The sequence below is a fragment of the Narcine bancroftii genome, chromosome 7 (genome assembly GCF_036971445.1).
Source record: "Narcine bancroftii isolate sNarBan1 chromosome 7, sNarBan1.hap1, whole genome shotgun sequence".
In the NCBI taxonomy this organism is placed as follows: Eukaryota; Metazoa; Chordata; class Chondrichthyes; order Torpediniformes; family Narcinidae; genus Narcine; species Narcine bancroftii.
In genome coordinates, this window is record NC_091475.1 from 33,139,126 (window position 1) to 33,164,938 (window position 25,813).

A 25,813-nucleotide genomic window follows, 5' to 3' on the forward strand; every position below is an offset into this window, starting at 1 on the left:
AGGAGGTTGTTTTCCCAACTCAGGAAATTAATGTTGAGGTACAACAATTTTTTCCTAAATTAATTTGCTTCATTTTATTAGTAGCTGATCCATTCATTTACAAATGACATATTATGGTTAGCTATAAGAGGGAAGAACTTGACCACAAAGAAGTTGATGCAATTCTTTTAATGAAACAAAATACCCAAGTAGGTACTAAATAGGATAAGAGTATATTTGCATAGTAAAATAGTGGGAGTGAAGTGCATCTTTTTAATATGTAATTAATGTAGTCCTCAAATAAATTACAAATGATGGTCCACTGAAATGAATTACATACAGTAATTGTTGTAATATGATCTAGAAGCCATTGATGCCAATCAGAAAACACATTACTTCAGCATTCTGTTGATAATCACATTGAAAGCTAAATCATTAACAGTTATTGAAAGTGCAGAGAAAAACTGATCTGCTGGTAACGTGATGGTGTGAAATTGATATTTACCAGTTATTATTGTTGATCTGTTATCCCTAGAGTACAATCAGTGGTCTTAAATCTACAATAATGCTTTCAATAGCTTGCAGCTCACAGCTGCATTCCTTAATAGCAATCAAGATGCAAAGCATATATCAGATGCTATTGTTCAGTTTATTGCTCCTTTTCAAACTATGAAATTTGGACTAATGTTCAGAAAAAACACAAAGATCCAAAAGGAGACATTCCAATCTTCCGTGATCACTCCACCTTTTAGAAAAATGACAAATTTTCAACAGCTTCTTCTGTAAGTGCAGGGACATCAGAGAAAGACCACGAATCTTGTGCTTAATTTTAGAAAACCTCTAGAAATTGCCAATTGAGCTCCAGTAGATTGTAATTACCCGCAATAATTTGCAATAAATGAAAGTAAAGAAAAATTGCAGATATTGAAAGTCTGAAATATAAACTGAAAATGTCTAAAACACTCTACAAGTCGGTCAGTACATGTGTTAAAGTGGACCTGTGAATACTTGACAAACGCAAATACAGCTGCAATTGCTTTATTGCTGCTTTGCAAAGCTTCAGAACTTCATTACAGCAAGAAGCACTACTACCTGTCACTAATCTCATCCCCAGGGGGTCTGTCATGTGGCTCACAAGTTGCATATTGATACAGATAAATTTCCAACTTTCCAGAACATTCAAGCAGAATTTTTTATATAAGTACGTTTCTTCAGGTGTTTCTTAGGATTGGTTATACCGGGTCATGTTAATAGTCTTTTACAGTCTTTGCCAAATATGGACCTGTTGTTATTCTTCACTATTTGTTTTAGCCTCGTTGAATTATCAACACACAATGGAATGTTTTCTGCTACTCTACATTTGTTAATACTTTAAAATTCACATTCTTGCCTGTAAAAAGAGAAGTAGTATTAATACTGCAGGAATGTAGACCATTTGCAATATCTGCAATGAACCAAGCCATTTCCTGATTCATTTCTTTCACCTACACACATACTCTTAGACTAAAACCTTCCAGCATTAATAATTCCTCACTTCTGACAGTGTCAAATTGATGCTCATGTAAAGGTCAATAGTGCCAGTGGTTCTCCTCATGTCTGTGTCTCCTCATGTCTATGTCTTCACCTTGAAAGACAGATGATCAGAAAGTCAGGACAATCTCCATTAGTATCGGACCCCCACAGGGCAGTGTTCTTAGCCCCCTGCTCTACTCACTTTACCCCTACGACTGTGTGGCTTGGTATGACCATAACACATCTACAAATTTCCTGACAGTATCACAGTAGTGAGTTGTATAAAGAAAGACAATGAGTCAGCATACAGGAGGGAGATTGAAATTCTGACTGAATGGTGCACCAACAACAATCTTGCCACTCAATGTCACCAAAACCAAGAAGCTAATTATTGACTTTAGAAAGGGAAACCCAGAAGTGTATGATCCAGTGATCATTGGGGGATCAGAGGTGGAGAGGGTGAGCAAATTTAAGTTTTTGGGATTCACCATCTCAGAGGATCTTTCCTGGTCACAACACACTAATGGCATCCTACTTCCTTAGGAGTTTGTGGAGGTTTGGTATGACATCAGAAACCATGGCAAATTTCTACAGATGCAAGGTAGAAAAGTGTGCTGACCAGCTGAATCATGATCTGGTATGGGGACACCAATTCCTATAAGGATAAATCCCTCCAAAAGGTAGTGAACACAGCTCAGGACATCACAGGCAAAACCTTCCCCACTATCGAGAACATCTACAGGGAACACTGCCATCAGAGGACAGCAGCAATCATCAAGGATTAACACCACTCAGCACACATTCTGTTCTTGCTGTTGCCATCAGGAAAGAGGTACAGGTGCCACAAAACTCACACCATAAGATTCAGGAACAGCTGCTCCCATCACAAACACAGCCAGGGACTCACTTAAGAACTTGTGCAATTATTATTTTTTAAATTCTCTGTATTGTACAGTCCATTTGTTTATATTTGCTATCTGTTTACAGTTCTTTGCTTGTTGTTGCGTGTATGCTGTGTACAGTTTGCTTTGCAATGCCAATAGGTGGTAAATCTGCCTTGCCTGTAGAAAAAAGAATCTCAGGGTTGTATGTGATGTACTTTGACAATATACCTGAAATCTGAGTTGTAATTCTGACTTTACTGTGTATTCGTATTATCTTCATTTGGTGGTCATCAGAAGTTAACAAGTATCAGTAACCCTGGCTAACTTCCTTCCCTCAATGCCTGTATTAGTTTTACCCTGACATAAGCTAGCTGCATCCTAATTGCAACATCTCTATCAGTGCCCTAAGGGATCAACTAATAGATCAAAAAAGCAAGCTTCCAGTCTGTCTGTCTGAAAGCTGAACCGAATTTAACACTCCATTTACACACTGCTTCCCCACAAGTCAGTAAAATTTTAAAGAGCTCTGGATGTTATGTATTATCACAAAGGGTTCTTCTGTGTAAAAGAGCCAAATCCAACAGCATTGGCAAAAGCAAGACCTTACATCCCAAATCGGAACCAGTTCCCTGATCATGCACCAGGTTGCACATTAGAATACAGGAAGGAAGCGTTAGCCCCTCTAAATAGGGTCATAATATTTTTTTCTTTCTCCATAACTACATTAGGTAAGTCACAGTTCAATGGCTTAGCATTTAGAGTGGTAAAGCTAGTTAAATTGTCAGCCTTCGGTGGCTCTTATTAATTTTTTAGGAGCTGCGCATTTTACTGTTAAGGTCAACAGTTATTGTGCATCTGTAATTGGCCTTGAGAAGAAGGTAATGGGCCACAGTCTTGAAAGCTGAACCCCTGCTGTTGAAGGTATTCTCAGTGTGCTATTGACCAAGGAAGTCTCAGGATGAAGGGATGTCAGTGTGACTTACAGGGTAATCTGAAGCACTTGTCTATCTTTGAGGTTGAGCTCGCAGTTAAGGAGAAACTAAGATGAGTCACGGCAGTGCAGGTTGTAGATAGTACACAATATTGACATGCACTGGTGGAGGGAATGAATGTTTAAGGTGAACGATGGGATGCCAATCAAACAGGCTGTTTTGTCTTAGAAGGTATCAAGTTTTCTGAGCTGCATTGATCCAGACAAATGAATATTCCATCAGATACCTGACTTACGCCCTGTGGATGATTGAAAAGGCTCTGAGATGTCAAGAGGTGACCGATTCATCCCAGAATACTAAGCTTCAAAGCCTTATCTGATATCCACAATATTTAGCTAGCTGGTTGGGTTGAGTTCCTGATCAGATGATGTGGTGGATTCAGTGATAGTAATGGAAGTAAGGCCCATGCAACTGGACACACAAGTGTCACTGCTTGTCGCCGGAGTCATAGAATCTGATTCAATATGCGTCTAGTTTTATTGATACAGAGGTTGGGGATGAAATACTAATGCTTTCCTATTGAAGTTTATATGACCCTGTGCTGACTGATATTTTCTCCACTGTCCTTTATCCCACACGGCAGCTTGTCAATAACTTTTCTCTGGAGTTGGAGTATGGACCAAAGCTAAACCAGATCAGAAAACTAATAGAACAAATCAATTCTGGTTACTTTCTCTCACAGTTGATATTCCAATAAATGACATCAGAAAAATTATAAATTTTTTTTTGAGTTATAGGCGCACGAAAAGTTTATTTAATAAATATCTTCATTGAAGTTACAATTAAAAGCATGGCAAGTATTACTTATAACAATAAGTAGTTTATTTTCCTCAAAGAAACTACCTGAAGTTCATCGGTTATTCTCCCCAAAAAAGGTTTATTCACAAAAAAACCAATTGCAACTACTTCATGTACTTATGAAGCTCAACCAAATCAATTAAGTCGTTTTAACTGAATTTTGCAATTATTGCTTTTGGGTAGATCATTTTAAATAATGAGGGGATTGGATAAATAAGTTTTACCATCAAAATTATGTAAGGTTCCTACATTTAAGGTTTAGTCACAGTGTGTGATTGTGGTAAATGATACAAACCATTTGCTTGATCGCGTGATATTCAACTTGCTTTGGTGTAAAATCACTGACCTCTGTTCGTTCCCCACAAATGAGAATTTCCTGTAACTTTTGGCATTTAAATACAGTTTGCTGCTGGAATGTAGCTTTACATACAGTCGTGGTATAAATCAAAGTTGCAACTGATCCCAGTTGTCTCCCAACTAGCGTGCTAGGTTAAAAAGTCCCTTCATAAAAAACTCAATCAAATTGCAGCGTCAATTCTAGTGTACGAGCTTGATGTCTTCCATTCGTTACATCGTTTCCTTACTTATTGCAGAAAAGACCATACCTCGGTGAAAGGCTTATAAATTATTATATAAGGTTTGTAGGTTGAAGAATAATTGAGTTTGAGGAGTGATGGTCTTGACAAATTAATTTTGCAACATGACATTTTTAAAACACATGAAAAATGTGAGAAATAATAATGCCTTGTATAAATTTACAGGATAGCATATGATGCATTTAGATCTGCAAAGTATATACAGTGGAGTCTTTATCACAGGTCTGGCAATGCATGAGCTGACACCTATAAAAATGACACAGAACAGGATAAGAATGTGACTCACGTTACTCAAATGATTTATCTGCCAGTGTTGTAACATAACAATACCCTCAGCAGTTTTTATATTACATTTTGCACTGAAAGAATACCGTATACAAATATCCAATCATTTCATTTAAAACAATAATTTTTCAAAATGTAACACAAATGGCTATGATTATATGCCCCAAAATGGATTTGATCCCATTACTAATAATGAGACCTTAGTTTCATTTTATGAGATATACTTTGCGCTTGTGCGATCAAGATAAATGCAATTGTGCCTTGAAATGATCAAACATCCCCAGTCTTTCACATAAAGGTCAGATGCAAAATAAGATGCCAATAAACGTTGCTCTGTGGAAGAGAAAATAATTCATAACATTGTATAAAATGCCACCAAATGTTAACAAAATTGTAGAGAGAAGCTACGAAACAAAAACTGGGAAGTCAGTCCTTGAATCGTTGGTCATCGTTGAACAGATGCCTAAATGAAGGGATTGAATCTATCCAGCCATTAAGAGTTGCTTTGAAAAAGATTAAATATAACCATATATAACCATATAACCATTTACGGAGCGGAAACAGGCCATGATGGCCTTTCGAGTCCGCACCGGTTCACTGATTTTGTGTGCCCTCTTCAGGCATTGGTGATTTTAAGTGTAGTGTATCTTTGAGAATTTTAACATCTATCCATAGGTACTCTGTACTTTGGTATGTTGATAATTTTCTAACATTGAGATATTTAAAAATCAAGGATGCAATTTAAAGTCACTTTGGCTTTGCACATTACAAAACTATTGACAACAAAATCAGAGAATGCTCAAAACTTTCTCTGGTGGGCCAGGTTACATCAGAGCTAATGTTGCAGGTGTAAAATCCATCATCAAAACTTGGAAAGAGTGCTCTTTCCTTGTTCTGTTGAAGGAAATTGGTTATGCACTAAATTCCCTCAGAAAGAAATTGCACATCATTTGTTCAGTGACCCAGCTAGTGGAGTTCAGCCTCATAGCTTCGTGACCCTGGTTCAAGCCTGGTTTTGGAAGCTACCTGGGTGTAGTTTGCATGGGTTTCCTCCCACAACCCAAAGGAGGTGGATAGGATAGATTATGGGCCAAATGCAGGGAGGTGGGACAAAGATGGGTGGGATATGTGGATCGATGAGGCAAGATGGACTGAAGGGCGGTTTCCAATGACTCTATGGGGAATTTGGAAGATTAACTTGCCACTGTAAATTGCTAGTGTGAGTAGGAGAATCAGGGAGGAGTTCACGAGAATGAAGCATGAACAAATTGGATTAATGTAGGATTAGCTTTCCATCTACTGTTCTTTGACCACTTTCCCACCACAATGTCCTCCATGTTTAGGACAAAGACACCTTTTTTCCTTTATTTGCACCTGTGCTCCACATTTTTAAATTTGTAATCAATCATTCACTGTAATTAAAATGCGTATTCCAGATTTTATTCAATATTATTTGTATACATTTTAGTTTGACTATGTAGAAATGACAGCATTTCAAGGCTCCTTAATTTTGGGGGTATTTGGCTTCACAGGTGTTTGTGAGTACTCAGGTATGTTTAATTGCTTCATTGGTGCAGGTAGAAGAAAGTTATTCTTGCTTCTAAGCTTTTGATTATATTTGGAGTCTGCAGTTGCCATTTTTCAACATGAGGACCAAAGTTGTGCCAATGAAAGTCAAAGAAGCCATTATGAGGCTGAAAAAAAAAAGAATAAAACAGTTAGAAGAAAGAGCTTACTGGTGAGCTCAGTAATTGCAAAGGATCTGGTGGGCCAAGGAAGACCCTCCACTGCTGATGACAGAAGAATTCTCAAGAGAATGAAAAAAAAAATCCCAAAACGCCTGACCGACAGATCAGAAATGCTCCTCAGGGGGCAGGTGTGGATGTGTCAATAACTACTGTCCGCAGAACATTTCATGAACAGAAATACAGAGGCTACAAGATGCAAACCACTAGTTCGCCACAGAAACAGGAAAGTCAGATTATAGTTTGCCAAAAAGTATTTAGAAGAGCCTGCAGAATTGTGGAAAAAGGTCTTGTGGACAAATTAGACCAAGATTAACCTGCATCAGAGTTATGGCAAGAACAAAGTGTGGAGGCGTAAAGGAACTGCCCAAGATCCAGAGCTTACCACCTCATTAGTCAAACATGGTGGTGGGGGTGTTATGGCCTTGGCATGTGTGGCTGCTACTGGTACTGGCGCACTTATCTTCACTGATGATGTGACTGCTGAAGGATGTAGCAAAATGAATTCTGAGGTGCATGGAAATATCATATCTGCTCTCAAGTTCAAGCAAATCTCTCCAAACTCATTGGCCGGGTGCTTCATCCTACAGCTAAACAGTGATCCCAAATATACTGCTAAAGCAACAAAGGAGTTTTTCAAAACTAAAATTTGGAAATTCTTGATTGGCCATGTCAGTCACCCAATCTAAATCCAATTTAACATGCCTTGCATATGAGAGGAAGCTTAAGGGGACAAGCCCCGGCGATGGCTGCAGTAGAGGCCTGGCAGGAGCATCAACGGAGAAGATTCTCAGCACCTAGTGCTGTCTATGAATCACAGACTTCAAGCAGTCATTGCATACAAGGGATATGCAACAAAGTGCTGAAGATGACTACTTTAATATGCATACCATTACGATGACCCAGATATTATGGTGCCCTGAAGTGAGGGGTTTGAAAGTAGAGGCACTGACATGCTTTCTTAGAAACATAGATAGGAGCAGGAGTAGGTCATTCGACCCTTCAAGCCTGCTCCGCCATTCAACGAGATCATGGCTGATCTTAAAGTTCAGTACCCCGTCCCCGCCTTCTCTCCGTAACCTTTAATACCCTTATACTGAAGAAATAGATCTAATTCCCTCTTAAATATATTTAATGAACCTGCCTCTACTGCCCCCTGTGGCAATGAATTCCACAGATTCACCACCCTCTGGGTAAAGAAATTCCTCCTCATCTCGGTCCTAAATGGTTTGCCTATTATCTTCAAACCATGGCTCCAGGTTCTGGATTTTCCCTTCATTGGAAACTGCATCCATTCTGTCCAGTCCTGCCATTATGATATTCACGTGTTGGATCCAAGAATGGTCCTCCGAGAGAGTGACTCCCAGGAATTTAAATGTGCTCACCCTCTCCATCTCTAATGCCCCAATGATCACTGGATTGTACACCTCTGACTTTCCCTTCCTAAAGTCCACAATCAGCTCCTTGATCTTGGTGATAGTATACCATTCAGCCAGGTTTTCACTCTCCTTCCTGCATGTTGACTCAATGGCCTTTTTTATATAACCCATGACCATGGTATTGTCAGCAAATATGTAGATGATTATTGCACTAAGCCAGAGTCATTGGTGTAAAACGAGTAGAGCAGAGGTTAAGCGTGTGGCCCTGTTGTGATCTGGTACTGATGAAGATTGTGGAGGATATATTCTTACCAATTCTCACCAATTGGGGTCTTGAGGTGAGGAGATCCAGGATCCAATTACATAGTGGGGTATTGAGCCCCAGGTCTTGGTGTTTGCTGATCAGTTTCGAGGGGTTTCGAGGGGATGATGGTGTTGAATGTGGAACTGTGGGCAATAAAAAGCATCCTGATGTATATGTCTTTACTGTCCAGGTGTTCCATGGTTTTGTGTAGAGCCAGTGAGATGGCATCTGCCATAGGCCTGTTGCTGTGGGACACAACTTGGAACAGATCTATGTTGCCTCTCGGGCAGGAGCTGATATGCTTCAACACCAGCTTCTCAAAACGCTCCATCACTGTGAATGTGAGTGCCATTAGTTGGGAGTCATTTAGGCAGGTTACCACACTCTTCTTGGGCACTGGTATGATTGAGGCCTGTTTGAAACAGGTGGGTACCACTCTGTCAGAGGGAGAGGTTGAAGATATCGTAACAACATTGGCAAGTTGGTCAGACAGGTTTTCAGCGCTCAGCCACATACTCCAGGTGATTTTCTTGGATCCGCTCTCCTAAAGAGGAACTCTGTTCTCAATGCTGCCTTCAGGAAACAGGTATAGGTGCCACAAGGCTCGTACCACCTGGTTCAGGAACAGTTGGTGTCTCTCCACCATCAGAATCTTAAACAACAAACTCAATCAGAGTCTCACTTAAGGACTTTATTTTGCACATTACTTATTATTGTATTGCACAGTTTGTTGATATTTCTTTTGTATATGTATCTTTTCTTGAGCACAGTTTTTTTGCACTATCGATAGTAGAAATTCTGCCTGTATCTGATATCATGTATGTACTCTGTCAATAATTCTGAACTTTGACTGGTTCCCTGACTTATCCTTGGAATTCTTCTCAAATAAAAATTGATTAGCTACTATCAAGTCTTCCAGTACTTCAAAGATGAAATATGTATCTCTTCCAAGACCCCTGTAATTTCTTCCCCAGCTTTCCACAATATTCTAGGATACACTGGATCAGGTCCCAGAGATTTATCTATCTTATCTTTTGCTTTGTGAATATGGTTCAAGACATCACAATTTATTTTGTTTATTCCCATGACCTTCTCCAAGGTAAATACAAAAGCAAAATATTCATTCAAGGCCTTGTCCACCAGCCTCCAAGTCCAACAGATCCTCCTCCGCTATTTCCACGGCCAATTACATATTCCCCTCTCCATCTTCCACAGGAACCGCTTCCTCTATGTATACTCCACCCTCCCCACCATTCATCCGCTTGGCACCTACCCCTGTGACTCCAGGAGCTGCTCCACTTGCGCCCACACCTCCTCTCTCACCACCATTCAAGCAAAGCAACATTTCACGTGAATTTGCAAGGGTTTTCTATTGCATCCGGTTCTTCCATTGTGGTCTCTCCTACATCGGAGAGACTGGACACAGGCTGGGAGATTGTTTTGTTGAGCACCTTGGCTCTATCCGCCACAATAGCATAGTTCTCCAGTGGTGACCCATTTAATTTCGCCACCCCATTCCCTTGCTGATATGGTCTCATGTACTGTTGACTGAGGCAACCCACAGATTGGAGAAACAACAGTTCATCTTCCATCTGGACACTATCCAAATAGATGGCATTAACAGCGACTTGACCTGTTGGCATTAACAGCGACTTGACCTGTTTCCATTAACCCTTCCCTCCATCTTCTTCCCCTTGTCAGCTTTCCCCAGCTCTCTTTCTCTTCCCTTTATCCTCTTTCTCCTTTCACAGAGCCAAAATCAATTCCACCTCTTCTCATCGTATCTGGACTCCTCCCTCTGCCAGTCTTCAGTCTTTATTGTGACACCTTCCTGTTCTTTATTAAACCTTGAAGAAGGGCTCAGGCCTGAAATGTAGGTAATACTGTGTATCCTTACCTCCTATAGATGCTGAGTTCCTCCAGAATTTTTGTGTGCTTTAATACAATCACAGTGACTGCAGACTTTCATGTTTCACTTGGGCATGTTGATCCTTAAGGAGCCTTATTCCCATCCTTGTTACCCTTTTGCTCTTAATATGTTCATAAAATATCTTTTATTCTCCTTTATCATATTGGCCAAAGTCATCTCATGCCCCAGTTGCCCTCTCAGAAAACTCTTGCAATCTTTATACACCTCAAGGGATTTGCTTGCCCCAGCTGACTATACCTGGCATTTGCCTCCTATTTTTTTGAACAGCACCTCAATATCCTTCATTAGTCAGAGTTCCCTAATCTTGCCAGCCTTGTCTTGCACTCTGACAGGAACAGGTTGTCTTGGACTCCTTCGATTTCTCACTTTCTGGGCATCCTTTTACCTGCAAACAGCCTCTCCCAATCAACTTCATGTCCGATCCCACTGAAATCAGCCTTCGCCCAATTCAGGACTTTAATGTGAAGAGGAGCAGTCTTTTCTTCGTAATACTATTTTAAAACGAATAGAATTATTATCACTCTTCCAAAAGTGCCCTCCCAAGGACACTCCGTCACTTGCTGGCCTTATTAACCAAGAAGAGATCCATTGTTGCTGCCTGTCTATAAGAACCATCTACATATTGTTTGAGAAAACTTTCTGGGATAAACTTTAAAATATTTCTCCTCCATGTTTATGAATGTCTCTGACACTGATACGAACTAGAAAACTAATGATGGGAACCCACTTGTTAGTAAATTAATTCAAAAGATACAAGTTCTCCTTCGTTTTGATTGTTTCTGTCCGTTGAACTGAGTTGTGTTGCTGGATATGTGCCAGTTCTTACCCAATAAAGGTTTAGCAGGCAGTTTCCCTGAGGCATGTTGATGTTCCAGTGAGCGCCCAACATCTAATCAGAGCTGGGAAATTGCTAGCGAGCTCACTTCAGGAAGTTTAGGACCTCTGTGATCATGTACTCTTCCTCACAGTAACAAATGCTGGCTGTTTCATATGGAACTCCTATCATTTCTCAAGAAAATCTGGGCCACTGTAATTCTTCTCTAATAAATTTCTATTTTAATATCAGCACGCATCAATGCAATGTGTAACTTTTCATCTGATGTAGAGGAAGGCAATAAAACACCAGTGTTTGCATTTTATGTACTGGTATTTTCTTTCAAGATTCTTTGAAATGAACAATAACAGCCTAGAAACTGCCCGTTGAAAATAACAGCACAACAAGTTGAATTTATAAATGTCCTTAAAAGGACAAAGTGTATGCAGGATTAGTTGTGCATCAATGTATTAAAATAGATATGGACAAGTCACTTAATTCAATCAGATAGATCAGTAATACACTGGCTGCAACAGGATTCATCAGACTGCTAACACCATAAACTCAGCCGTTATTTCGTCACGTGATCATTCTGAATTTGGTTTTTTTTGGTCTTGCCCAATTCCCAATCAGGATGGTTGAAGGATTGCTGTATATATTTTGATCTGTCTTATATTTATTTTGGTTAATCCTAAAAACTATTCCCAACTTTTTGTATCAAGGAACCTTCGTCAGCAGGTAATCAACAATTGCCAATAACAATGGGCTCTGTGTGTTAAGGTGAAATATTGTCTCCTATCATTCCATGTTTCTTGGCAAAGATTAAAGATGAAGAGCAAACATTAGGTCATAATCATTCGTACCTTCCCATAGGTAGTGACTTTGTGCCCACAACATAATTTTAAATGTAATTTGATGTAGAACTACCACACAGTAACAGGTTCTTCCAGCCCACAAGCCCATAACATCCAAAAACACCCACATGACTAATTAACCAACTAAACCCATAGTCTTTGGAACGTAGAAGACCAGAGCATCCGGAGGAAACTCACACAGACATGGGGAGAACATTGTTGACTGTTTTCCCAAAATAGCTGATGTAAGAATCTGCAATCAGTAGATTTGTAATAATGGAATCCATCAGAGTGTTGACATTTTTATATACATAAGACAAAAGCAAATCAAGAAATATACAGTAAATGTCATTGGTAACATTTGGTAAACCTTTTCAAAGGAGGAATTTTGCACTGCTTGTGCTTCCCCTCAACTCACTAAGGGCTATGAAAACTTTCCACAGCTCTGCCACCCGTTAGTCTGTGTTTGACCTTACTCACAAGGTAAGTCCCTCTGTTCTACCCAGAAACACAACCCAGAATTTCCTGCTCTTTTGGCTATCCTCCCTCTCCTAATTTGTTCTCAGAGACTCACATTCTTCCAATTAAACTAATTGCAAGCTTAAAGAAGAGCACTATAGTTTTCCAGGGGAGCAACATAAAGTGTTCTAGACTTAAATATTGATGTCATCAAATAAGGTCTTAACTAATGCTCCTAACCTATACCTCAGAATAAACCATTTTCTCTGGAAAAATCAATGATCTCTTTTCTATATTATTTTACTGGAAGGACTAATGGCTGGTTACACTTGCATGTACCCTGATGAAGTGCTTTGGCAGGTAGGCTATGGAACAAATCAATTCCTGTCTCTAGAAGAACCTGGACTCACTTCAATTTGCCGATTATCACAACAGGTCAACAACATAAGACATCTCATTGGTCTTCCACTCTGCATTTTATCACCTGGACCATAAGAACACCTACACTTGGCTGTTCATAGGAACATAGGAAGTAGGAACAGGAGTAGGCCAAAAATAGCCCATCGAGCCTGCTCCGCCATTCAATATGATCATGGCTGATCTAATTTATGACCGAACTCCACCTACCTGCCTTCTCCTCATATCCCCAAATTCCTCTATCATGTAAAAATTTATCTAACCAAATTTTAAATATGTTTAATGAGGCAGCCTCAACCACTTCCCTGGTTAGAGAATTCCAAACATTCACTACTCTCTGGAAAAAATTATTTTTCCTCATCTCTGTCCTAAATCTACTCCCCCGAATCTTGAGACTGTATCCTCTGGTTTTAGTTTCCCCGGCCAACTCAAAAAACCTTCTTACATCTATCCTATCCATACCCTTCATAATCCTATATGTTTCTATAAGATCTCCTCTCATTCTTCTGAACTCGAATGAATACAATCCTAGATGATTTAATCTTTCATCATAAGTCAACCCCTTCATCCCAGGGATCAACCTAGTAAACCTCCTCTGGACCGTCTCCAAAGCCAGTATATCCTTCCTCAAATATGGAGACCAGAACTGGACACAGTACTCCAGGTGCGGTCTCACCAGTACCTTCTACAGTTGCAACAGTTCATTGAAAAGCAGCATTCAACGCCATCACGCCAGCAAAACCTATGATCAAACTTAGGGATCTGGAAACTTAGGAAACTGGATCCTCGACTTCCTCAACTGCTGACCTTAAATGATGAGGATCAGCAACACCAACCCCTCTTCACTGACCATTAACACATCCCACAGCTGCCTGTGGAATCCACAGCTCTATTGCCTGTATATCTATGACTGTGTAAGTTCAGCACCAATGAAATATATAAATTCACTGATGACACCACTGTTGTTGGCCAGATAACTGGAGAAGATGAGTCAGAATACTGGATGAAGATCGAGAACTGGCTTTGTGATGCCAGAACAATAATCTTGGTCTCACTGTCAACAAGACAAAGGATCTCAGGAATGAGAGTCCAGGTGATCACGCACCTGTCTGCACGGATGGGCTAAAGGTGAAGAGTGTTAGAACCTTCGTGTTCCTGGGAGTCCACATATCCATAAAGGAAGACCTTTCCTGGACCAGTACATCAACTGTGAAGAAGACACACCAATGCCTCTATTTTCTAAAGAGACTTGCTTGTCATTCAACACTTCAGCAAACTTCTACAGGTGTACTACACAAAGTATACTGACTGGTTGCATCACACCCTGGTTTGGTAATTTGAGGAATGCAGAAGGTAGCAAAACTTGCCAAGTCTATCATGGGCATCGACCTCCCATCGTTTGAAGATGTCCATACAAGGCCCTGCCTCAAGAAGGCAGCCAACATTACAAAGAGCCTCCATGACACTGGTCACAGCCTCCTCTTACTGCTGCCCTCTGGAAGAAGATACAGAGCCTAAAGTCCAGCACCTCTATGTTCAAGAATAGTTTTGTTCTGATGTCATTCAGGCTCTAGAACCTCTCCTTACAACAGCAATCACAAAATTCTCAAACACTACGAAAAGGACTGCCTGTACATTGGTAACACCACTTCAATTTCACACAAATCTGAACATTTAAAATCTAAATTTAAATGCATTCAAACTATTTATTTATTTATTTGTTAAATTTAGACATAGAGTAGGGTAGGTTGGAGGGGAAGGAAAACTTATTCTTACTCCTGTAAGTGCATAATGTGCCTTCACTGGAGCGGGACCCCCTAAATTGCTGGGGAGGCCAAATTAGAGGGAATTTGAACTGCGGTGTGAAAGGCTGGGAGAATGACATAATTGATCCTGCCTTCCTGGGAATTTCACCCAGGTCCAAGTTGGATCACTGCTTGCCAGCGGTATGAAAAGGCTTAAGGACAGGAGGACACTGTTTCGTCGAATTGTACTTGTGCAATCAGATGATAATAAACTTGACTTTTGACCTCATGGCCATAAGACAGCAATCAACATGGAACATGATGCTGACACTAAGAGATGAGGACTCAATGGAGAATTTGTGGATATGTACTGTGTATCCAACAATAAATTCATTATCACCACCTTCTGTTCAATTTACAGACCCTTGATCCCAAACTCTGAGTAAAAGAGTGTAATCAGACCTGGGCCACTGAGGTGGACTTGGACTACTATGTGCCAGCGGAATGATTCTAACCCTGAGTTTGTCTCCTTTTCCCCTCTACATATTGGGCTCTGGGAGTGATCTCTTTGACACATCTTCAAAGCCATAAGACAAACTCAGGCTACATGACCAATGAGCCTACCATGTACAGAGGCATTTTAATTTAAAGGTTCTTTGGTGTTTGGGGACATAAAGAAGGCTGCAGTAGAAATGCATATCCTTTTGCCCTTTATTGTCCCCAGTGTGTAAGTGAACATAAAGGGATAGAAATTTTATTTAGATAAACATGTTTATGCATTTACTCATCACGCAAGTTATAAGATCAATCTCCAATAGTCTCATAAAAGGCTATCATTGGGGTCATTCTCAGTATATTATGTTAATTCCAGTTTAAACTGCAGAAAAACTTTCTAGGCCATAAAAACCTCTATTCATGCTTTAGTGTAGAAAATTTTGAATGTGTGTGTGCTGATCTTAATTTCATAATTTAAATTTTCCAAAAGTTTCCTGACTGCTGCCTGCTCGAACATTCCCCACAGTAATTTGCCTGCTTTTACTTTTCACTGTTAAACTTCAGCATTTTACAGCAGATTCTTTTACCTAGTAACTTCGTAAAAGAGCAGTATGAGAGCAGGATACGTGCCTGAGATCACTCCATTGGAGAATTTTTAAGCCTGCAGCAAGTAATCTCTAGGGAAAGGCAGCTCAGGTCGTAGAGCACAGTATTTGCAAACCCTTTATTCTGCTGCCACTAATGCAGCAGGTGCCTGAAGAATTCTCTTCGAATTGACCCAAGTGACTTTGCAGAATATTAATAAGTTTCAACGATTTATGGATTGTCTTAAGAAATTGAGAGTTTATATTGAGGGTCACTCCATCTTACCAAATTAATTTTTAAGAGTACCTACCTATTTTACTGATTTAATGAGCCCCAAGGGGGAGAATTCTGCTCAAAATCCCAATTTCGGCGCATTATAAACTGGAGTGCAATTTGCTTCTTTTTAAATTTTTTTTTATCGTTTAACACATAAACTTACATACAACATTTCAAGGAAAGCACATAACAAGTCATCTCATATGCGTACATGTACTAAATAAACAAATGGATGGAACTACATTAGACAGTTCCTTAATCCACATGAGAAACAAGTTATTGAATTAATCTATGATAAGCAATTTGCTTCTGAGCAGTTACCCTCCCCTCTATGGGCTTGAGGATGAGTATGAGGACCTGGGGATAGCGAGAACCCCATACCAATAGAGTAGAAGAGTGAGGTACAAAGTAACACAGCTGTAAACAGTCCAGAGACTGCTGTGCTGGTTTAAGGGAAAACAGCTTCCAATTCGAGAGTAGAATAGTCAGAAAACTAGTTTGTTTCATTCTCAGGAGGGTTTCATTGTACATGAAAACTTTCACAAAGAGTACATAATATGCCCGACTGAGTTGCATGATTTTCATCATCTCCCCCCCCCCATAATATATTTGAACCTATTACCCATTTGCTGACTGTTGCGTTCATGGTCAAGATAACAGAAAAATATATATAAAGCTATGTCAAAGTCCTAACTATAGATGGTTAACTTAGAATGCCAGTTACAACATACATTTATCATATACAATTTATGTTTTCATGTTTCTGAATAGTTCTGTTGAAGATTAATTACTTTTAATGCACTTTAAATTTATTTTGATTCTAACATAATGACAGTATTTGTGTGCTTGTGCATGTGTGTGCACCCGCTTACAAGTCTGTTAGATTTAACTTGTTTGTATTTTAATATTTTAGTTCCATTTTATTTTATGAAATGTTCATTTACATATTGGCATCACTGCATATAAAGGAAAAACATTTAAATCATAATTTATATTATTATTGGACAGAAATATTATGTAAAATGTGTTCAATTACAGTGGTTGGTTAAACACTCCCAAATACAAACATACACGTGTTTTTAGTTAGTGGATAAATGTTAGGTTCTGTAAGCAAATTGAGGTTGATTTGCACAATTAATCAATGTTAAAACTAATGAGACCATGAATATACAATGACACCTGCACGAAGTGTAAACTGTTTGGATATATAAAGACTAACTAACCTAATTATTTTTGCAATAACTACATCTTTCAAGACAGCAAAAGAAAACATTTCCTATGATAGAAATAAGATTATGCATATGACATAATTTGCATGTTTTAAAATGTATTGCTTGCCTTATCAGTACGTTACCCCTAATAATGGAATAAACAAATTCTCTAAATAGCTCAAGGTTGGACAACACTTTCAACTCCAGTGAAACTTCGATGTAAATTTAATTTGAAAAATGTCAATGTTTCCTAACTACAGTACTTTGTTATTTTTACTTCATTTCCAGTTCAGTATTTTGATCTTCGAATTGATTAAAATTAACATATTGTGTAAAACAAGGCTGCAAAGTTTTTAAGCTTTAATTTATTCATCCTGACACTAACTGCATGACTGGAAGCTGTGCACCGAGAGCTTTCTTTGCAACAGATTATATAGTTACAGTTTATATACAAAATGCATGACCTGAGGAATCTCTGAAAGGTGTTTTCATCTGAAAAAAATTATAAAAGAATGGTAGGTATCTTATTTTAATATAAAAGTTTACCAGCACACAGAGTTTACTGGAAGGAGCTCAGGGGAAATCTCTGACCTACTGCCACTGCGTCTGAAATCCATTACCTATACGAAGAAAGCTTACAGAGACATTATGATAAGTTATATATTAGCCTAGAAAATGTAAGAGCACTAATACCACATATAATAACTTTGGTTTAAAATTGACAGCAGATGCTTATTCTCAGCCTTTTTTTCCTATTTCACATGTATTCACCTATTATCTCTTACCTTTTAGCTTGTAATCCATCCCTCTTCCTCCTTCCCTTCGCCCTTCTCCCCCTTGTCTATGTTTTTTCCTGATGAAGGGCCCAGGCCCAAAACTTTGGTTGTCCTTTAGTGGGCCTCGTGGCCTTGTAACACAGTGTGCTGAACCGTCGCCTATGCAGCTAGCCGAACAACCACACAGTGCCGCAGGCCTAATCGCCGCTCACTCGCCTGGCCAAAAGGCCACACAACCTAAAATCGCAGCACATTAAGGAGTTAGGTATTTACCTACAACATGGCTCGGGTCTCCCGTCATCTTCTCTTTAAGCCACGTGTTCTTCAGGTGAATTGTAGGCATGGGGTGATGTCACTTCCAGTCCCAGGTATATGGGCCAGAAGGGATTTAAAAGAGGAAGCAAATTTGAATAAAGAGTCTTTGCTGACTAACCACTGTGTCTGGTGAATTAATTTAGTAGCTCTACTAGAGTAGTCGCTACAGCTGGTGATCCCGACTGCAAGATTCGGCCGAGGTTTGAATCCATAGTCAACATGGACGCAACAACAGCAGCAGCTGCAGTTACCACAGTCAGCCCCCTTTCTGGGCCCACCAGCCTCGAATGTGGCTGAACCAGGCTGAGAACCAGTTCTGCCTTTGTGGAGTAACAGCTGAAGACACAAAGTTTTGGCACGTCATCAGGGCACTGAATGCTGATACAGCAGCTGAAGTACATGAAATTATTGGCCATCCCCTGCAGAAAACCAATACTCTAGGTTCCGGCAGATACTCTTGGACACTCTGGAATTAACCAGGCATGAACGGGGCATGCGGTTTTTGAATATGGAGGGGCTAGGCGACAGGAATCCGTCCGATTTAATGAATGAAATGCTCGCGCTAGCAGATGCTCATTCCAATTGCTTTCTTTTCTCCACACTAATAGCAAACATTGATTTCAGCTGTTCCCATGACCCGGGAGGCTGACAGACACTACCACATACCAAGGCAAGAATCTGTTCATATACAGCCCGTGTTCTCGGCAGAGACATCTCCCGTGCCCTGTGGACCGCCCATAGCTACGGTTCAAACAAAAAGGGATGAACGTACCGACAGGCGCTGAGAATGGTCTTTTTTTACCACCGTCAGTGAGGGAAAAAATGCCTGTAAATGCATGCCCCCATGTGGCTACCACAGCGGCAGTGGCAAGCCTGAAACGTTGTCAGGAAACGACAGCAGCCAGTAGTGGCCTCGGCAGTTGGCACGAGTACTGGCCTCCTCTATCTTCATGATGACGCTCATAAGCACAAATTTCTCGTGGACACAGGCGCTGAGTTCAATTGACTCCCACCAACATACTTCAGAAAGGCGCAGAAGTGACAAGGATTCGCCCTTCAAGCTGCAAACTGGACTTCCGTTCCCAGCTTTGGCATGACACACATCATGATTAAGATAGGAGAGGCAGTGTTCCATTGGGATTTCATTTTGGCTCATCTCACAGCCCATCTTGGGTGCAGATTTCCTCCAGGCCCACGACCTGCTAGTTGCTAGTCAACGCCACTACTTTCCAAACGTACCCTCCGAAAAGCAGCAAACGACAAGTCTCCCTACTTGAGGTGCATCCTCTATGCACTGACACCTTTGCTGTCCTGCTCAACGAATTTCCTGGTGTGCTCTCTCCTAAATTCAATTTCTCGACAATGGTCCATAGTGCGTCTCATTACATTGACACCTCGGGCCCACCGATTTACGCCAGGGCTTGTCATCTCCCGCCAGATAAACTACATCAGGCCAAGGCAGAATTTACTGCCATGGAGGAATTGGGTATCACTGGGCATTCCAACAGCCCTTGGGCGTCACCATTACACGTGGTGCCCAAGAACACCAGTGGGTGGAGGCCCTGCGGTGACTACCGCAGGCTCAACCATATAACTACACCCGAGAGATACCCTATTCCGGACATACAGGATTTTGCTGCCCACTTGCACAATTGCCATGAATTTTCCACAGTTGACCTCGTCAAGGGATATTATCAAATCCCAGTCCATCCAGATGACATTCACAAAGCAGAAATTATTACTCCTTTCAGGCTTTTTGAATTCCTCAGGATGCCATTTGATTTGAAGAACGCCGCTCAAACGTTCCAGCGGCTTGTGGATGCTTTGGGCAGGGATTTGCATCCTCATTGCCAGTCAAAATGAGCAAGATCACCAACTGCATTTATGCCACCTGTTCCAATGGCTGGATAAATTTAGACTTACCGTCAACTCTAGCAAATGCCAGTTTGGCAGAACCACCATCGACTTCTTAGGGCACAAGATATATTTCCCTTATCCACCAAAATGGACACTGTACGTGTTTTCCTGAAACCTACCATGGTTAAGAGAATGCAGAAATTTTTGGCCATGGTGAATTTCTATCACCGTTTCATTCCGGCAGCCGCTAACATTCTTCGCCCACTATTTCAACTCCTCACCACAAAGTGCAAAGAAGTTACTTGGACTGCAAAGGCGGAGTTTGCGTTCGCAGCTGCCAAAGGCACTCTGGCCAACACGATGCTCGTGCATCCTAATCCCACCGCCATCCTGGCACTCACCACAAACACCTCTGATACAGCAGTGGGCATGGTTCTCAAACAGTCCATCAACGGCCATTGGCAACCCCTTGGCTTTCTTTAGCCACCACCTACGGCCATCAGAAATGAAGTACAGCGCATTTGATCGAGAGCTGTTGGTGTTGTACCTGGCCACACGACACTTCAGATACGTTTTGGAGGGCTGTCATTTCATCACTTTCGTGTACCATAAGCCACTCACTTTTGCCTTTAGCAAGATATTGGACCTGTGGTCGGCCAGGCAGCAATGCCACTTGTCGTACATTTCCAAGTTCACTACAGATGTGCGTCAAGTTTCAGGAAAAAAAGCCATCTGGTCACCATCATTCTGTCCAGACTGGCAGTGCGTCAATAACTCTGAATTGGCAAGTGCACAGGCCATGGACCCGGATGTTCAGGTGTATAGAACTTCCATCACAAACTTAGAAATACAACTTGTGGCACCACAACCAGGTGGGCCGAGTCTGCTTTGCAACATGTCTATGGGCTACCCTAAGCCGGTAGACCTCGCATCTTGGAGATGGCGCCTTTTGATGAAGTTCACAACTTGTCCCATCCCTCCATCAGAGCAAAGGTCAAGCTCACGACAACTAAATATATATGGCATGGATTTAAGAAAAACATTGCACAGTGGTCCAGAGGTATAGCTACTGTCAAACTTCCAAACTACAGCAGCACACCAAGGCGCCTCTCCAGTCTTTCCCAGCAGTGCAAGGACATTTTGAGCATGATCATATAGACCTAGTGTCTCAGAACATGAGATACACATGATGGCCAGAGGCCAGCCCATTGCCATCCAGCGATGCTAAGACATGCACCAGAGCTTTCATTGCCAACTAGATCTCAAGATTTGGAGCTCCCACACACACATTATGGACTGCCTTTGCGTACTTTTGTGGAACACAACTGCACCACACCACAGCGTACCACGAACAGCCCAATGGTCTTGTGGAACGTTTCCACCGGCAACTCAAGACTGCACCTGACTCACTGGGCCAAAATGGGTAGATGAGTTCCATGAGCTCTGCTGGGAGTGCGCACTACCCCGAAGGAAGTCATGCCAGTGTCGTCCGCAGAAATGGTTTATGGTTGAGTTCTATCAGTTCCAGGTGACATTCACTTCTCGCCTGACTCCTGCCCTTCCGATCTGGACGTGCTTCAGCAGCTTTGACACCATGTCGGAATAAGAAAACCGATTCCAACCAACTGGCATGGACCATCCAAACAGCATGTGCCTCCAGGCCTCCTCGACACTGACTTTGTGTTTGTGCATAGACAGGCCCCAGGATCGCCATTGCAACGACCATACGATGGCCCTTTCCACGTGATCATAAGGGGATGGGGTTGTGTACACTTTAGACATTGGGGGACATTCTCAACTGTTTACTCTAGACAGACTCAAACCAGCAAATGTGGACCCTAGTATCCCTATTCGCTGCCCCCAGCCCAGGAGGGCATGCACCGAAGGCACGCACAGCTGATTCATCTCTTTTGGGCCAAAATTTTGGGGGGGCGGGGTGCGGTGTAGCAGGCTGAGCAGCCGCATAACACAGTGGGCTGAATCGTCGCCCGTGCAGCTGACCAAACGAACGCGCAGCGCCGTGGGCCTAATCGTCGCTCACTCACCTGGTCCAAAGGCCGTGCAGCGCCGCAGGCCAAATCGCAACACATTAGGGACTTTACAAGATGGCACGTGCCTCCCATCATCTTCACTTTAAGTCACATGCAATTCAAGTGAGTTGTAGGCATGGGGTGATGTCACTTCTGGTCCCGGGTGTCCAGGCTGGAAGGGATTTAAAAGAGGCAAATTTGAAGAAACAGTCTTTGCTGACTAGCCATTGTGTCTGGTGAATTGATTTAGTAGCTCTACTAGAGTAGTTGCTACAATCCTTTAATTCCTATGGATGTTATGTGACCTGCTGAGTTTCTCCAGCAGATTTGTATATCTTAAATAAGATTTTGTTCTATATTGGTTTAGAGAAATATTGCAATATAATAATGCATTGTGTCAGTGGAACTTAGCCGAACAAACCTTTTCAAACTAAAGACAATGGTACCTGTGGACTCTAAATCTAAAGGAAATGACCCCAAGATCATTCACTGAAGAGTATAATAATCTCCCCAAAAATATATTCAATATACGTGCAAAATAAACTTTGTTTTCTGGGTGTTGGATTTCTGTTCAGCAGTGGATTTCAGTGGGACTTTCTCTGATTAAAGGACAGCTTGGACTTTTGGTTCTGTGATGACTTCCAGCTGAAACCACTTGTAAATACCTGAGCTCATTTGCAGATTTACTTTGCTGCAGAGTACAGCTTGGACACAGATGCCCATGATGAGAGATTACAATAATGAATGAATTAACTCAGCAGTCTCAATTAAAGGTAATTAGACTGTTCTCAAATGTTCTTTGTACAGCTACTTCATTAGGAACAGATGTGGATCCGGAGATGCCACATAAGCCAAAAACCACAATCATATGTAATAGGAAATTATCTGACAGCTTCCACTGATCCATCTGGATCCATCATCAGTGTAATAGAAAACTACTTCATTACTTCTGATTAAGATAAATGAATAAGTACTGAAAAATCTGCATTGATTATATCTAGTTAATGAGCATTTTTCTTCAAGCATTTTAATTTTAGGGGGCCTTGAAAACTTCTTTAGTTGGATTTGACATTTTTTAGAACAAAAGACATGTTAATATTTGAGTCAAGATTATTTCCTCCATTTTCATGTATTCCTTTTATTCCATTTGATTGTGTCGACAATATACTTTGAATTACTTATCAGTAGAACAGGAGTTAGATCAGAGATTACATGGTTACAGCAGAGGGAGCAAATATCTCATGCTTTATAACTACAAGTCAATACCAACCTTTTGTACACAGGCTGCTAAAATGATGGCACTTATGGCAATGACTTGCTTTGAATACATGGCTCTCGAGAACCAATCCAAAGTAAATAAATCTCAACTCATCTGCTTTGAGTTGAACTAAGGTTTCTGGATACATCTGAAATCACCCTCCAGAGATGAAGGAGTATAAATAACAGGAATATTAGCAATTTTTCAACCATAATGCCAGTTATACTTGTTTATTATTCAGTGTTCTTCTGCGAAAAGGGCTTGAGAATTATCTCGCAGTATTAATTAAATAACAATTTCCAATTAAATAACTCCCATGGAGTTTATGTTAGAAATCTATAACTTTGATATTGTGTGATTCAATAATTGTGGTAACAAAGATAAAAATGTTTCAGAATCATTTCAAAATTAATTTGAATATGCCTAATGGGATTGATCATTTAACTGAAGCCATTGGAGCTCTGACGTAGAGACAGGACGAAGACTTGGAGATAGCTTTGTTGAGTACCTCGGCTCTGTCGCCATATGTAATAGCGTGGCCACCCATTTCAATTCTCCATCCCATTCTCTTGATGACATGTCCGTCCATGGTCTCGTACTGCCAGACTGAGACCGCCTGTAAACTGGAAGAACAACACTTCATCTTCTAACTGGGCACCCTCCAACTGGATGGCATTAATATAGACTTCTCTGGCTTTTGTCCCCACCCTCCCCTCCCGCTTGATTAATTTTATTCAAATATACGATCATAATACATTAATCAGGATTTAGGGCAGGTCATGACGTCACCAGTAGAAGGTAGAACAGTCCTAACCCCGGGGATGGCTCCTTGCACGTGTGAAAGGGTTCAGTGTCCCAGTTAGGAGTGGTCAAGTGTGAAAAGCCAATCCCCCATTCCTATACCAGGATACCGAATGGCCAATTTAATGGGACACAAGTGTGAAAGGGGCTTTTGTCTCCTCTAGATGCTGAAAAGGCCAGCTGAGTTCCTCCAGCTTTTTGGTGTTTTTACTACATCACAGTGTCTGCAGCCTATTGTATTTCAGAGAGAATGGAAGGTTACAGTTACAACCAAGTTACAACCATGTTTATCTAATGAGATTCAAGCAGAATGTATCAGCCTTGGCTAGGTCCCCAGCTGTGTGAATAGAATAGAATGATGCTCAACACCATCAAGTGGATAAAGAATGGTTTCATTAGAAATTGTGCAAAATGCTTGAGATTGTTCGTAATGATCTTGACCTTTCTTATCTAATTGATATTCCAAATCATTGTGCTCCATACCGCTTGCTTTCTATTGGGAGAAAAAGTGAGCGTAAAAACAATTTTACCAACATATGCAAAATGCAATTAGTTACAAATCTACTTCAATACTAAAGCAAAATTCTTGTAAGTTAAGCATTAAATAACTCACATTTCACAAATCAAGCAGGTTTTAAAATAGAGATAGCCTGCCTAAGTTCATGGTATTCTATATACAAGACACCAAGCACACTAACTATTATTTTCTAGGTAAAAAGGAAATACAGTAAAATCCCTGGTATCCGGCACCTATGGGGATTGGAGGATGCTGGATAAGTGAATTTTCAGGTTGCTTGAGATTGCAAGATGCACGATTGGTGAACTATTGGCGAGATGCACCAATTTTAAACTTCCATATTTTACCTATTTATTTTCCATGATTTTTTTTTGCTGGTTGCTTGAGGCTGCCGATTGCTTGAATTCTGGATAACAGGGGTTTTACTGTATATTCCTTTTCACAAAATTTGAATATGTGAAGTGAAGTGCAATTCAACACAAGCTTGTTTAAAAACATTATTTGATTTCTCATTTATTTCAAGCTTCACAACAATAATCATGGGGAATGGTTTTATGTTAGCCCATCCTGCTACCTGACTCTGGTGCTATTGTAGTTACTGACAGAGCTTACATTTGCCTATTTCAATCACATTAACAAAATGGAACTGCTCTCGTCTCTGGCACTCGTACAATCCATATCTCCTAGCTTGAATGACAGTCAAAAATAAGTACTCTGTCAATCACAGGAATGTCCTCTAGCCATATCAAATTGGACTGTGCACTGTTCCATGGAGGAATATTGCAGCTTACTCCAACATAGGACAGGTATCAATGTCTGTTGTCTAAATATGTCTGTTACACTGCACAGAACCAATGTTGTGTTTTGATGGAGTGCTGACACTGTTCATTGTTTTAAAGTTAACTATTTCCCAGGTCATCCAAGATGGCATTTTTCTTTCAATCAGACAAATATAGACACTTAGGACCATAGAACATTACAGAACAGAAACAGGCCCTT